Below are 5,779 nucleotides of genomic sequence, written 5' to 3'. Positions count from 1 at the left end.
CAGCCATCCTATATCTATGGTTATCTATCTATATATCTGTCTATTTAACTTCCCAGCCCTCTGTGATCTAAATTCTTCAGGTAGGTATCAGATGCTCAGCTAATGTATGGTGGACATTAGTCCTACTCTCATTCTTTCTCAGGAGAGATGGAAAATAACGGTATTTGGGTTCTCTAAAGGGAGGTCAGAGAGTTTCTATGGTTATTACTCTGGATGAACAGTTCAGGGAACTTTATTCTGGAACAACAGTGAGAGGATTCACTGTTTGCCATGGGTGAAGTATCCCAATCTAGTTGCCTCTCCCCTAAACACCCACTACTGCAAAATTTTCTGTCAAGGAGTTCCAGGCCACAAGTGAAGGCCTGAATGTCAACACAGACCTTGCAAGCACTTGATATATCTCTCTTCCTGTTGTTTCTTAGCATTGGGGGGGGGGCGTGTGTGTGTGTGTGTGTGTGTGTGTGTGTGTTGTTTCTTAGCATTGAGGGGTGTGTGTGTGTGTGTGTGTGTGTGTGTGTGTGTAAAATGAAATGGTGAAGGAGGCAGTCTGGGCCCTCATTCAGATATCTGTCTCTGTAGAAAGCACAGAGCAGTGGTAAATGGCCTTTTTTGACTTGTAACTATGTGGACTGGAGGCTTTCAAATTGGTGCCACACTGTTCCAGGCCCTAAAAGGAGGCACATTATTATACCTATTCAACACAACCCCATACACCTGGATGCTCTGCAAGAAGGCCCGGAGATTTTCTAAACTAATTTACTGTGAATGGCAAGGAGAGCCCTGTGACCTCATAGCCTCAATGCACAATAGATATTAGGAGAGAACGTCCAGAAGTGTCAGATCAAAGTAAGGTCTGTGGCTTAGAATGATGGCCCCACGAAGAGCTTGGTCAGATGGAAACTTAATGTTGATAGTTTTTCTTCCTTCCCCATTGGCTTTAGTGATCATCTACTGAGAAGCAATGTGATGTCAAGGGAAGTTGATCCTAGTTTAAGATGTTGACCAAAGCTATATATTGATTCATGAAATTTTACTTTTTATGAAAATGGCATGTTCTTTCATATGAAATTTGAACATTAAACAAAACATTGTTACCAAATTACTTAGCAATGGCAATTGTTAACTTATTTTAAAATAGATATCTTCATTTTTTTTCATCAAGAAACTTCTCCAAGCCTTTTTTTTTTTCAGTTTTGTAAAGTATAGATAATTCATTCCTCTCAGGCTGCTGTGAGGATTAAATGAGACATGTCAGCATGCCTAACATGAGCCACATACATGTTCTATAAACATTTGGAACATTCTTCATCTCTCAGCTAGTTTTTCTATATCAGCTTTATCTGCTTGTTTTGATTTTAAGCATCCCTAATTGTGTTTTCATCATTTCCAGCTGGCTTTTAAGCATCTTCATGATGGTCTGAATGGTAGCCTTCTGGTATGACATTCTTTTCTGAGTTGCTTCTCTCTCATCATTGCTAAACAATAAGCCAATGTCCCTATTCAGCTAGATACAACTGTTAATCAGTAACAGAACCTGTAAATATACTAGATGCCTGAAAAAGGAGGGTAGGGGATGGCTGGGTTAGAATTTTTGTGGATAGTATTTGCACTATTAGATGTGTCTTCAAACTAATGAAAGAGGGAAAAGGTGAGTGTAGAATGGTCACTAAAAATAATGAAAGAGCTAAGCCTGGAGGAGGAAGTGGCCTGGAAGGAAGGGACCCCATTATAGTCCTAAAGTTTGGAGACTGGCTGCCCCGCCATCCTTTCTAGAACTTAATAAGATTGTACCCTTAGAACTAAGGGAAAATAAAAACTTCCTACACAGGGTACTCTCTGCAGGACTCCATTTATAATAGTACCCTAAATAGCTGCTACTATTATCACCATTCATGTAACATTTATAAAGAAGAGATTGACTCAAAAGTGGGAGGAAGTACTGCATCAATGGAGCCAGCAGTTACTACCCACTCATGAGATTCAGGAAAGTTCCTGACAACAGGTCAGCAAAAAGGCACTCCATTTTCACATAGTTGCCAATCCCTCTAACAACACCTGTTAGCTTGAAAGCTCATTTTGCAAGTTCTCATATATTTCCAGGAGAGGTCAAAACAGAATATGGGTCCTATTTTAGAGATCACTTATTTAAGGTGTCAGGAAGGCCTTTAGACATGAATGGGCAGAAACAGGAAGAGAATTGATTCCTGATTCCAAGGTCAAATCCTACTGTCCTTTGGCAACAAAAGCTCCAGTAAGAAAGGACACTTGTTCCCATGGTGTGAATAGCATTTAGAAACTGGAAGCTCCTGGCTGACACATCAGTACATATTTTTCCCTTTTGCTTCTCTGACAGCCTTGGGCATCATTTCCCATGCATTCTAACCACTTGTATCAGCCCTCACAATCTCAAAAACACACATTGGACACTAAGGAAAAAAATGGCAGAGTGGAATAAAGGAGAGAGGTGTTACTCTGCTTTTTACTTCCCCACTACCTCCATAGTATTTGGCTAAGAGAGGGGAACTCCGCTGCCTTTCCACTGCCTTTCTGAAGACACAACAGGAAGACAGCGTATGAAAGCTCAGGGACTGGAGAAGCAGGCTGATTATTTCTTCAGGGGACAGAATGAAGTTCCAGAATGTTCCAACTTCAGATTCCACAGGGAACAAGCTGACCTGAACCAGGTGTGAGAGGTGCAGGTTCACATCCCAGTGTCTTGTGCTCCTGTCTTAAGGAAGTGAAGGACACCAGGGAAAAGATTGGGTAAAGAGGATGAGAAAGGAGCCGAGGGAGCAGATGACAGCAGTCCTTTTCCACTCAGGTCTGCATTTGTAAGGCCTGGGGTTGGAAGTCATGGGCTCAGCAAGCAGAGAGCTGCTGCCTGCTGTGGCTGAGGCACAAGAGCATGTTAGTGACACCAGGTCTTTGCATTCTTCCCAGCAAACAAGGATGGCTTCTAACCAAAATCCTGTTCAGGTTTCTTTTCACCGTCTTACTCTCCCTGTCACAGGCCAGCTCTGCTCCTGACATTTTGCCAATTCCATTCCCATAGTATGGGAGAGGTGCCCAGGTATGTGACCTAGTAAAAGTTACTGTGTTCCGCTCTTCCCAAAGGAATAGACACAATAACAGAATGGCTGTGGGGGGGGCTGTTTCCAATTTAAAGGTGGGTACCCCCTACAAAAGTATTGTCTTTGGCTCAACAGCTTTACACAGTTGCTGCTAAGCCCTTCTATTCTCATTCTTCTATTTTCTATTCTCATTCCTCTTCTTTTGTGCTGCTGGTTCCATATTACCATGTGGATTCAGGCAAGGAACACAGCTATGGAAGAAGCAACAAGGAGGGAGGGGAACTCCCGAAGATCAGCAATCATGAATATGAGGGGAGAGTGCAATAGCCAAGGTTAAGCGGATTAGTGGTGAGTGCCCTATCACCTTCAGATCTGGACAGCCCAGACAGAAGAGGGAGGGAAGGTGGCCAGACCAGCTTTGGGAAGCAGTTCTGCTCTAGGGCTGGGATTTAGGGATGAAGTAGAAAAGAAGACCTAGGAAATGCCAAGAAAGATTTCTTCTTCACCTCTCAGGCTACATTTGTCTGAGTAAGACTTACAGTGGCAAAAAGGAACTGGCTCCACCACAAGGGCTGCAGATACCTCAGAAGAAGACAACCTTGGTAGCATAAGATCTCAGGCCTGAGAGAGTTCTTTTCAGGTGGTAGCCATGTATTTGCCTATCTCCAAGCCTCCCTTAGGGAGACCCTCAGCTTCCCTGAAGGGAATTATTCTGGTTTTGCATCACCTTGTACCCCATTTAACTGTCAGGGACAGGAGTGTAAGGACCTCATTAATATGGAGGCTTTATCACGTAGGCATGATTGATCATTCAGTTCATTTCCAGCCCCTCTCTCCACAGAGAGTGGGGGGTGAAGCTGAATGTTCCAAGCTTCTAACTATGGCTTGGTCTTTCTGGTAATCAGCTCCCATCCTGAAGCTATTGAGGAGGCCACAAAGAATCACCTCAATAGAACAAAAGACACTCGTATTACCAGGAAATTCCAAAAGATTTAGAAACTCCATGTCAAAAACTGGGGTCAAAGACCAAATATTAGAAAAAAAGATGCTCCTAATGGACACCTATTTTTAAAGGCCATTATAGGGGTTTTAGGAGCTCTGTGCCAGGAACTGAGGGCAGAGACTAAGGTATATTTTTTTTTCTTATTTTACATTTACTCTCTGATTTATGTATTTGAAAATAATGACAATACAATCAATTAAATTCAAAACCCAGTGGGTTTTTTTTAATTAATTTATTTACTTTTTAAATACATTTGTCTCTGCCTTCCCCCCACCTCTTTCCCTTGCCCCTTCCCACCTTCCCTCCCTCAGCTCTTCCCCTTTGGTTTTGTCCATGAGTCCTTGCTATATGTTCCTTGACTTTCCCCTTCCCTTCCCTTTCCCTGCCCCCCCTTCCCTCTTGTCTCTGTTGATTTCTTTTCCTTTCAGTGTTGCTGGTCATATTTTCCTTGCTTCTTTGCATTGTTGGTTAGGTTCCGCTTATAGGTGAGATCATATGGTATTTGTCTTTCGCCCCCTGGCTTATTTCGCTTAGCGTGATGCTCTCCAGTTCCATCCATGCTGTCGCAAAGTTTAGTACTTCTTTTTTTCTTTCTGCTGCGTAGTATTCCACTGTGTATATGTACCATAATTTTTTGATCCAGTCATCTACTGATGGGCATTTAGGTTGCTTCCAACACTTGGCTATTGTAAATTGTGCTATTCGAGGTCGTTTATGGTTCCATATAAATTTTTGAAATGTCTGTTCTATTTCTGTGAAATACGTCATTGGTATCTTAATAGGGATTGCGCTGAATCTATAAATTGCTTTTGGTAGTATGGACATTTTAAGGATATTAATTCTTCCAACATTGGGGTGCATAGGTTCTTTTGTATTGGCGTTTTGGTGTTCTCAGGGTATAGTCCCAGCAGGGGAATCGCTGGATCAAAAGGCAGTTCCATTTTCAGCTTTCTGAGGAAATTCCACACTGCTTTCCATAGTGGCTGCACCAGTCTGCATTACCACCAACAGTGGACTAGGGTTCCTTTTTCTCAACAGCCTCGCCAGCACCTGTTGTTTGTGGATGTGTTTATGATGGCCATTCTGACCGGTGTGAGGTGGTACCTCATGGTGGTTTTGATCTGCATTTCTCTGATGGCTAGTGATGCAGAGCATCCTTTCAAATGCCTCTGGGCCCTCTGTATCTCCTCCTTAGAAAAGCATCTGCCCAGGTCCTTTGCCCATTTTTTGATTGGATTGTTTGTCTTCTTGGAGTAAAGTCGAGTGAGTTCTTTGTATATCTTGGAGATCAAACCTCTATCTGATGTATCATTAGCAAATATATTTTCCCAAATGGTTGGCTCCCTTTTCAGTTGGCTGATGTTTTCTTTTGCCGTGCAGAAGCTTCTTATTTTGATGAGGTCCCACTTGTTTATTCTTTCCTTTATGTCCCTTGCTTTAGGAGACATATCAGTGAAAAAATCGCTGCATGGGATATCTGAGAGTTTCCTGCCAATGTTCTCCTCTAGGACTTTGATGGTGTTGCGACTTATATTTAAGTCTTTTATCCATCTTGAGTTTATTTTTGTGTATGGTGTCAGCTGATGATCCAATTTCAATTTTTTGCATGTAGCCATCCAGCTCTCCCAACACCATTTGTTGAAGAGGCTGTTATTGCTCCATTTTATGCTTCTGCCCCCTTTGTCGAATATTAGATGTCCATAGA

The sequence above is a fragment of the Pteronotus mesoamericanus genome, unplaced genomic scaffold (assembly GCF_021234165.1).
Source record: "Pteronotus mesoamericanus isolate MK-2021 breed Mesoamerican mustached bat unplaced genomic scaffold, CSHL_Meso_final contig_168, whole genome shotgun sequence".
Classification (NCBI taxonomy): domain Eukaryota; kingdom Metazoa; phylum Chordata; class Mammalia; order Chiroptera; family Mormoopidae; genus Pteronotus; species Pteronotus mesoamericanus.
This window is presented reverse-complemented; position numbering follows the sequence as displayed.